This window comes from Colobus angolensis, unplaced genomic scaffold (assembly GCF_000951035.1).
Source record: "Colobus angolensis palliatus isolate OR3802 unplaced genomic scaffold, Cang.pa_1.0 Scaffold23, whole genome shotgun sequence".
Taxonomy (NCBI): domain Eukaryota; kingdom Metazoa; phylum Chordata; class Mammalia; order Primates; family Cercopithecidae; genus Colobus; species Colobus angolensis.
The window spans coordinates 14,642,134-14,652,111 of NW_012115488.1; the positions used below are offsets into that span (position 1 = coordinate 14,642,134).

Sequence of the window (9,978 nt, forward strand, 5' to 3'; positions counted from 1 at the left end):
TGCCTTTAAACCGAAACCTGGAACTATGGTATTCTCTTTGGCTCTTAGAACGGGTTGGCTTAACGGAGGAAATATTAATAGCACTGGTGTCATTGGAAGTGACCTTGAGCTACATAGGAAGTTTTTTTTTTTTTTTTTTTTGAGACAGAGTCTCGCTCTGTCGCCCGGGCTGGAGTGCTGTGGCTGGATCTCAGCTCACTGCAAGTTCCGCCTCCCGGGTTTACACCATTCTCCTGCCTCAGCCTCCCGAGTAGCTGGGACTACAGACGCCCGCCACCTCGCCCGGCTAGCTTTTTGTATTTTTTAGTAGAGACGGGGTTTCACCGTGTTAGCCAGGATGGTCTCGATCTCCTGACCTCGTGATCCGCCCGTCTCGGCCTCCCAAAGTGCTGGGATTACAGGCTTGAGCCACGGCGCCCGGCTGGAAGATTTTGATAAAACGTGTCACTCCTGTTACTTATCGGGATCAAACTGCATCATGGAAGCTGCACACGATGACACCCTGTCCAGAAAGTTTTTGCCAGAGGGCAAAAGACTGCAAGCAGAATATCCCTTCACCATTTCTCATGTAAGTACATGCCAGAACTAATAAGAATAATATGAGAATAAGAGTTTTTTTTTTTTTTTTTTTTGCTGTGAAACTGATAACCATAAAATTCGATATCTAGAGTCCTGGAGTGTAACAGCTCCTTCTCATACATTAGCTTCCATTCATTACCCCACAATAGTTCTGCATGCTGGCTGATGTTACTGCCATGTTAAAGTGAGGAGCCTTGGCGTCTTGGGTTCCTGAGAGATGACGTTGCCATATGTGGCTCTTCACAACTGTCCCACAGGCCCTCAGTTGGAATGTGGCAGAACTGGGAGCTGAATCCAGGACAGTGGTTTCCTCATCTGCTCTAGCCAGGAACAGGCCAGGCCACCCTTCTGGACACAGTCTATCCCACGTGGGGACAGATTGGCCAGCCCCAGCCCATGGGTCTCAGTGCAGCCAGAGCTGCTGTGAGAAATCTTGTTTGTTTTAGCCTTTGGAGTCCTGTCTGTTCTCTGACCTCTGACCCAGAACTGTGTGTTCCAACCACTTCCCAGTCTGTTGCCCTGGCTCAAAACAAAGTGAACGAAAGCTCTTTCCTCAAGCCCTGCTCTCATACTCAAGGGCTCCACGAAAATGAGTGGTGTGGGCATGTGGCTGGTGAGTCACTGTGGCCCTAAAACGAGCAGGAAAATAGAGGGCAGGTCTGGGCCTCACAGGGCTCTAATGGCAGAGAAACAGGAGGGTCGGCATCAGGACCCTGGCCTTTGGCCTGCAGAGACCTGAGTCTTCCCCTTACTCCTGAGCTGTTTAACCTTAGGCAGGGAACTTACCCCTCTGGGCCTCAGTTTCCTCACCAGGAAAGCAGGGCTAATCATAGTGCATGGCTTATAGAGCAATTTTGAGGATTTCATGGACAAAAATACAAAGGTAAAGCAGTTAGCCTTCTGCCTGGCATGAGTAAGCCCTCAGGAAACTGTAGTTGTTATTATTTTGTAGCCAGGAAAATATAGAACACTCAATCTGTTGGCTCCCTGGTGTTTCCAGAACTGTCAGCAAACAATTCCACATCACCAGCCAGCAGGGCCATTCATCAGACACCTTTGCTTTTGTCTGTCAGGCCTCCCACTTCAAGAAGTGTCCCTGGGTTTAAGTCAGTAACGTCCTAGGCAGGGAAAGTTGCCTCACACATGTGCCATGCGAGCACGTCTCTAAAGGGGCAGAGGATCTGGCAAAAATGTAGACTCTCCACTTGTCTGTTTCCTGAGACACCCACAATTGGCCTCATGGAAGTGGTTGACTTCTTCCCATAGCTGGCTGTGTCTTACTTCGTCGCCTCCTCCAAGCCCAGGGCCAGCCCTGCCTGGCTGGGGGATCGTGACAGTCTTTGTTCTCATATGGCAAAGTCTTTCGAAAAGAGTGAAAGATCATTAGTTAGCTGTCAGCCTCCAGCGTGATTAGGTCATGAGTAATTCTACTAGAAAGCCAGAGCACTGGCAATTCATTTGGTCGAGAACATTTTATCTACTTGTATGGCGTAGCGAGGAAATAAATGGAACAAGTTGTATAAAAATCTCTGTCAACTGAACAATTCCTTACCAATCCAACAAGAAGTATGACAACGATGCCACTTTTCCTACCTTTGAGAGGTCATGTACAGACACACGCACATGCACACACCACATTATACCCCCCCACCACAAATGGGTGCACCCTCCCTCGCCCCCACATACACACTGGTGCATACATACACGCCACACCACATTCTGTAGTTAGGAAAGGATCACGTGCAGCCTTAAGGACTAGTTTGCGTAACGGGTGCATATTTCTGCTAGTGTTTTTGTTCTTGCAGTCAGGCCCGGCCGTTGTCTGAAAGCAAACCTCAAGGACAGGACTTTTTGGACTCCGCAGCCACTCCAGGCTGCTGCTCCACCACATGAAGTCCAGCAGGTGGCGGTGCACCCCGCGCGGACCCGGTTTGCTTGTCTTGGCCCCAGGGAGTCGGTTTGATGCGCAGTGGGGAAGTGGGTCTGCACGCACCTCGCTGCAGCTGTGGCAAACGCAAGCGATGACACACAGGCTTGACGAGGGCCTTTGTCAGAAGCAATGGGGATTTGGCGTCACCGCACAATGGAAAACAAAGTGCTTCTGCCTGGCTGGCCAGAATGCACGTTTGCTCACTATTGATGCCGGGGCATTTACAGGCAGAATGAATTCATGTGAAATTTCAGGGTCTGCCATGACTCAGATTCACTTTCTGTAAACCAGAGTCAACATTACATTTCCCTTTACTCTGAGCCATTCCTTGAATTTTTAGGTCACCAGTTGCTAACCGAAGGGATTTGGGTATTTCTTATGCACCTTATTTTTATTATTATTTTTAGGGCATTACCAATTTGGGACGGATCTGTAGTGTCAGAGATGGTTGTCACTCTTAGCTCCAAACATATATTGGCTTTATATATTATTTACATGTTCAGAATTATATTGTGTAGAAATTCAAGTGAAACTTGCAAAATACTTTTCTGGCAGGAAGCCCTGGAGAGGATCGTTCATGGAAACAAGGATGACGAGTGTGGTAAGAAATGCAGGTGACTCGTGAGTGGGCAGGCAGTGGAAGAGAAGATGGCTGGAAGGTTTTAGCATTCAGAAAAAAATGGAGACAACTAGAGTTGATCTGAAGATTATGGCAGAATTCAATATTGGGGCAAAGAAACAAGATGGGGGTTAGAAATTAGAAACAGCAGAGCTCCGCAGGTTGGAAAGGATTTGAGCAAGAGAACAAAAAGGAGCCTGCTAATAGCACCCTGGGTTTACAGCAAGAGAAGCACCTGGAGAGAATTAACTCGGGAGGAGGTGGGGGCATGGGAAACCTTTTCATCTCCAAGAGTGGGCAGGAACAGCAGCTGGCCTGAACTTGAAGGTACACCAGGTAGCTTGCCTGGGCCAGGAGAAGGTGATTCTCTTCTATACCTCTCTCCAATGCCCTGCTTCTGATGCTGCTCCTCTACCCATATTGAGGGGAAGATATATCCCTAAGAAGTTCCCTGCACCCCATTCCTTGTTCTGGCTAACTGGTCCCCTAGGAATTTTTCTCCTAATTTTCAATTCCCCTTCTCACCTGGTGAAATCTTAAATCTTACTGCTCAATAAAAGTTCTTCTACCAAAATTTCTATACCACGTTGAATTTTTTGTGTTTCCTTTGTTTTCAAAACTTCCTGGGGAGTTTTACTTAGAAAAAAAAAGCCTCTGGGGACTAGATAAGGAAGAAAACCTTCATGTGGACCCTCTTGAGCTCTGTTTTCTTTCCTGGCCTCACTGGTGTGGGCTCTCTGACTGCCCTACTGATCTCTTGCTTTACTGGATTTGGGTGAGGACTGAGGAGAGGGACAGGAGGGTATTCACTGGATACTATTCAGACTAAAGGATTAGATGTCCCAGGTGAGTAAGCAAGAAAGCAAACACATAAGCAAACAAAACTTCTGAACGTTTTCAATCCAAGTGGAGCAGAATTTAGCTTTTCCAGCTAAACTGCCCCACCCCTGGCACCCAGGGAAAATGGTGCTTGTATTGTAATATGTTCTCATAGATGCATGCAATATTATGAGTAATTTTTGCCTTGTGATGTAAATTCTTTTTTCCTCACTCTGGAAAACATATTGTAGCTGGAAAAAAAAAAAAAAAAAGACCAAAGAATTCTGGCCAGGCGCAGTGGCTCATGCCTGTAATCCCAGCACTTTGGAAGGGTGAGACGGGTGAATCATCTGAGGTCAGGAATTCGAGACCAGCCTGGCCAACATGGCGAACACCCATCTCTACTAAAAATACAAAAATTAGCTGGGCATGGTGGCAGGTGCTTGTAATCCCAGCTACTCAGGAGGCTGAGGCAGGAGAATTGCTTGAACCTGGGAGGCAAAAATTGCAGTGAGCCGAGATTGCACCACTGCACTCCAGCCTGGGTGACAGAGTGGACTCAGACTCAAAAAAAAAAAAAAATTCTGATCCTTTTGGAGTGTGTGTATGTGTTTTATGTGTGTATGAGAGGACACAAATTTAAGCTGAAACTTTGCTAAGTAATAGGTTATAACTGATCTGGATACATCAGGGTAGTGAGAACAGTAAGTCTGGAAAAGAAAACAGTTGTTACCAATACACATACACTCTGCCACACATAGAACAATGCCTGGGTGTCCTGCATTTTCATATCCACTGAATAGGTAGCATGAATTCACATCATTTCAGTGATGGGGAAATGGAAACTCGCAGAGAGCTTAACTGAATTTCCTGAGACCATGGGATGTCAGAAGGGCCACTAAATCTTTCAACCTCCAACTCATACTTTAAACTCCTGCCTCTTATCCTTTTCAAAGTGACTGGGGAAGACCAGGTACAGATCTGTAAAGGGCCTCATTGCATTTTCAGAGGAGCTGAGGTCAGGTGCCTCCTATAGTCAAGGTCTCGCCAAGAAGACCGTGGCCACTTTCCTCAGTTCCCTGGCGAGTGTTTTGACACCTGGGTGCTCCTGCCTGATGAGCCCAGCATTCATGAAGCACATGTGACAAGAGGATGGCTGGAATATTGCTCAATATTTTCAGGTCCACGGCACTGGCTGCATGTAATTTGAGAGGAGTGTAGAATGTCAGCCGGACTTTTATGACGCACCCCTCTCCTCTTCCTAAGAATTGTTTGCATGTGGAGATTTCCTGCCTATGTTTTTAGTGTCAAATTTTTTTGTGATTGCTCAAGTACCTTCGGCCATGTTTTACTGGCTTACGCAGAAGCCCTGATGCCCCTGATAAAACTGATGACCATCGAATGGAAATAAGTCAGTGTGGAAAGCCCAGGAATTGTCCCATAGCTGGCCCTGTGGGTTTGCACTGATTCCTCAGAATAAGTCTGCAAATAGCTTAACTTCCAGAATTCCTGAGTTTCAGTAGTCCCCCTTCTTTATGACGAATTGGAAAAAGGGTATATTCTGGGGTAAAGCAAAAGGGAATTGGGTGCAGCAAAGATCCCTAGACCGTTTTTCCCAGTGGCCCATTGCTCCTTCTGCTTTTTCTATGCCAGCTGAATCTCCCCAAGCCCCACGTCTGCGGCAAAGTCTTCGTGGTGAAACAGGTGAGTCACACTTTTCTGCTTCTCTGCAATTACAAATGTTATCACCTCATCTGACAGAGAGAGGGTGTTGGTTGGAAATACGCATTAGGACTTGGAAACAGCAAAACTGCTTTCATGAAATGAATACTTTTTTTTAGAAAGTCTGGAGTTAAAGTTATAAAAATAAAGAGGAGTCATCTCCCTTTCCTTCTCCTACAATAATGGAAATGAAATATCAAAGTAAACAGCACCACATCCATGTCCTCAGTACATGTGACTCGCTAACCATGCCAGCCACCCCATCCCTTCTCTCCCATCTTCTTTGCTGTTCTCACTGTCTCTCAAGACCTGATTTAAAACCACCTTCACTAAGAAGTCTTCCTGTGCCCCTTCTGGTTCTTCACGGAATATTATTTTGCTTCTGAAACTTAATAAAACAATTTTGTTCTCAGGTCATTCTCTGTGTACATCCCATTTCATCCATCCTACAGATTAGATGTTCTTCCAGGGTAGGGGCGACCCCACCTCATGTCTTTTTATTCTCCCTCTGCCTTTTATTCCCACAGGCAGTCTTCAGTATGAGACGCATCAATCTCAGCTCTTACTCATTTCCAACTTGTACCAATCAAAGGCCCTCCCAGCGAAGATGAAAGCAAAGTCTCCTTCCTCCAGAGCATGTGGGAATGGCCCCCCAATAGCTGGGACATGCAAGCTGATGAAGTTTCATCTTCCACCTCTACCCAAATATGACCTTGCTGATACCATCTCCTGTTAGATGACAAATCCGGATGTTTCTATTGCATGGTTGTTATTTGCCACATGCTTCCTGGACAAGTTTCTAGGTAACCTTAATGTCTGTGCTTCTGGGGAAGGAGGAGTAGAAAATAACTCACCTCTTCAGTAAGTGGTTTTAAAAATATAACAGTGTTTAAAAGCTTTTAGAGAGCAGCTCTCCTTCCGGCTGCTCCAGCTCTGTTTGCTTTGTGATAGGAGCCCCCGTAACGCTTCGTGCTTGGCAACATCTGATGAGGACAGAAGGCAGGTTTAAAGCTGAGAAGATTGATTTTCCCTTTGTAGGGCTTTCCATGAGGGGCGTGGGAGAGAAGTCACTTGGGGAAGCAGTGGTCAGTGAGGTTTACTTCTCCATATGCTCCGCATTCATGTGTAAGGCTAAACAAACGCGCTGTCTCCGCAAGCAAATCCCACACCACAGAGAGGAGCAGTTTGTCCTGGAGGTCCTAAGGAGGTGACCAGTGACCTGGGGGGGAGGGTAAAAGTTGGGGCTCTTGGGGCCTTTCCTCTCACTCTCATTTCCATCCTAAACTGGCAGGGGAAATATACTCAAATTGCCTGTGTATTTCGATTTGATGTGGCCACACTGTGACCACTCAGGATGGCTCGGTGCTGCTGAACTCCACGGTTCACACTAGGCCCGACTGTCTAGTTTTAGAAAGTGGGAGAAGATTTCCCCTCTGCCAGGACTTGGGGTTTATGTTCCCCAGAGCATTGAGCAAGAGCCTCATGTTTACAGAAATCTCCCTCCCTGTGATTTCTTCCTGTTGGGGTAGAAGGAGAAGGAGCAGGACAGAATGTGGAGTAGATCTTGCCACTTCAGTCCCTTTGTTCTTGCCCAGCATGAGGCTACCAAGGAAAGGATACGTGGGGCACTGGGGGTGAGGGTATGTATTGGTTGTCTGAACTCTGAAAACACAATTTTAAAATTGGCATTGTAAATCAAATCATTAGGTCTTCTGCATATAGTTTTATTTTTTCTAAAACTTCATAAAGCTGTCAAAAATACTTACACTATATTTTAAATGCTGTGGGCAATGTAGTTTTTTAAATTTTATTTTAAAGTGCTGTTTAATTCCTTTAAGAGATGTACACTGTCTACCTGGTTTACTTTTTATGCAAATATGTATATATACACTATATATATATTTATATACACATATATATACGTGTATATATACACGTATATATTTCAAAGTTTTTTGAAATCTAGTGCTCATACAGTATTTGGTAGTAACTAACAGCTGCTAAGTCAACCCCTAATCTTCTCAACCTCATCTGGCGTGACTTAGAGCAGAAATGGTCCAACCAGCGCAGCAAACATGTACCCACCCAAGTGGACTCCTAGGGGCATATTGTCCACAGGTGCTTCTACCTTGGTGTGTAAACTCCATCTTACAATTTAGGATAATTTGATTACATAGCACCTCCTACGTCTTAAAATAAAAACATCAATGCCCATTTTATATAGTGGGCCTATGTAGGATCTAGTGAAAATATGCACTTAGGTCTTTTAGAAGACATGAGAGATTGAGGTCATACAATTCTTTCTCCATATGTGAAGAGAGTAAATACTTAGTGTTCATCAACTCCATGAAAATGAAGATTCCAAACTACCCCAAAATTAAGGAATAAATCTTTATCATTTGGCTTTAAAGACTCTGAAAGTATTGGGTTCTATAATTGCCTTAATTGGGGTCATGCAAAGGTGGAACAATAGGAGCTGACTAGTTCATGTTAAGGCAGATCGAGGCTGGACAAGTTCCAGATTTCCAGCGGGATTTAACAACTCCTGAGTCACATCAGCTTGGGGTGCAAGACTCACTGGGAAGCAGGGAGTAGCAAAAATCAGTCTGTAGAACTCTAGAAAGCAGTACCTGATAAAGACCTTTAAAGTTTCCATGAATCAAAGATATTAAGATTCATTTTCTGCTACCCCATCTTCAAAATAAAAGCTATTCAAAGCCAGAACATAAATAGAAAAATTTCTCCCATGGTAACCACATGGTTGATTAAAATATTTTTAATTTTTCCTTCTCTTCTGTGAATTGCTGCTGCCCTAAGCATGTGCATGGTCTGTCTGTTAGCTTCCTAAGCACATCTGGCAAGGTGAAGGAGATGAGGAAGGGCAGCTATGGAGGTGGGCATTTGGGAGAATGTAAATGCAAGGCTGGGGACAGCTCTCACTGGAGGGTAGCATGACTGCCCAGCCAACGGCCAAATAGAATAAAGGGACAGCCCCGGCAAGTGCTCCAGAGTAGGTGGATTTCACAATGTATGGAACGGCTCCTTTTAGGTCCGAAGTGCTGCATACTTAGTTTATGATTTCCAAACATTCATCTTCTGGCTGGAAGGCTGGAGGCAAACAGACAGCTCATTAGGAAAATAACCAAAGAGCTAAATAAAATGGAGGAAGTAGGCAGCAGATCCCAGCCAGACAAGTGTGGCTCACAGTCCTTCATGAGAGATCAGAGGCCAAGCCAAACCAATGCGTCCGTCCCTCAAAGGTCATTCGTCTAGGGCTTTGTCAAACCAGGAAGGGAAGGGAGTTTCAAAGGGCCTTTTGTGGAACACACACAGCTCTGGCCCCTGAGATTCAAATCAGGATCGGGAAACCTGTGTAGCAACTGGCTGCACGTACAATGCTTAGCGACCAGCCAGGGCCCTCCAGCCTCCTTTTCTTTTTATGAGCACGAAGTTTTCCCTGTAGATGGGAAAGAGATAATTAAAAAACAAAACAAAAATCTGTCCTAATTGCAATAAAAAACAACAAAGACCTGGAGTTATTTACTTATTTGTGAATAGAATCAAATATGTTAGATATTTTTTGTTGCATGTGATTCAACAAACTATATAGAAATTATATTTACAAACCCAAGCCATTATTATTTGCATCAAAGATGATACTATGTAGTGGCAGCATGAGAAATGCATCAAATATACATGCAGATATTTTTATTTATATATTTATGTGTATGTGTATGTATATCAAAACAAAGCAAACCTATGAGGAGATCAGCAGTAAACTTGTTAAAAATTGAGATAGAACTTAAGGTAGATTCTCTGTTGTTTCTGATTTCCAGGTTCTTTTGCTGGATCCTACCTTCCATGTACATGATCATCTCTTTCTTTTCCTTAGAATGGCCAATGATACTTCTCTGTCCTCTTTTCTCTTCTGTGAGTGTTATGAACATTAAGAGCTTACCCAGACAACTTAGGCATTGTGCCTACATTTAGTTTTTGTTGTTGTTTTGAGATGGAGTTTGGCTCTTGTTGCCCAGGCTGGAGTGCAATGGTGCGATCTCAGCTCACTACAACCTCTGCCTCCCAGGTTCAAGCGATTCTCCTGCCTCAGCCTCCCAAGTACTTGGGATTACAGGTACACGCCACCATGTCTGGCTAATTTTTTGTGTTTTTAGTAGAGAGGGGGTTTCACTATGTTGGCTAGGCTGGTCTGGAACTCCTGACCTCAGGTGACCCACCCGGGTCGGCCTCCCAAAGTGCTGGGATTACAGGCGTGAGCCAGTCTATATTTAGTATTTTGCTCCTCAGTCTC

General features: G+C 44.8%; 1 pseudogene across 1 annotated transcript; it reads left to right on the forward strand.

The window, feature by feature from the left end:
- The first annotated feature begins 474 nt into the window (after nucleotides 1-474).
- On the forward strand, nucleotides 475-3,698 carry LOC105513424 (annotated as a pseudogene). Its single transcript, XR_001002025.1, has 2 exons — nucleotides 475-568; nucleotides 2,385-3,698. The product of XR_001002025.1 is annotated as a putative uncharacterized protein encoded by LINC01554 (transcript).
- Nucleotides 3,699-9,978: the final 6,280 nt, after the last annotated feature.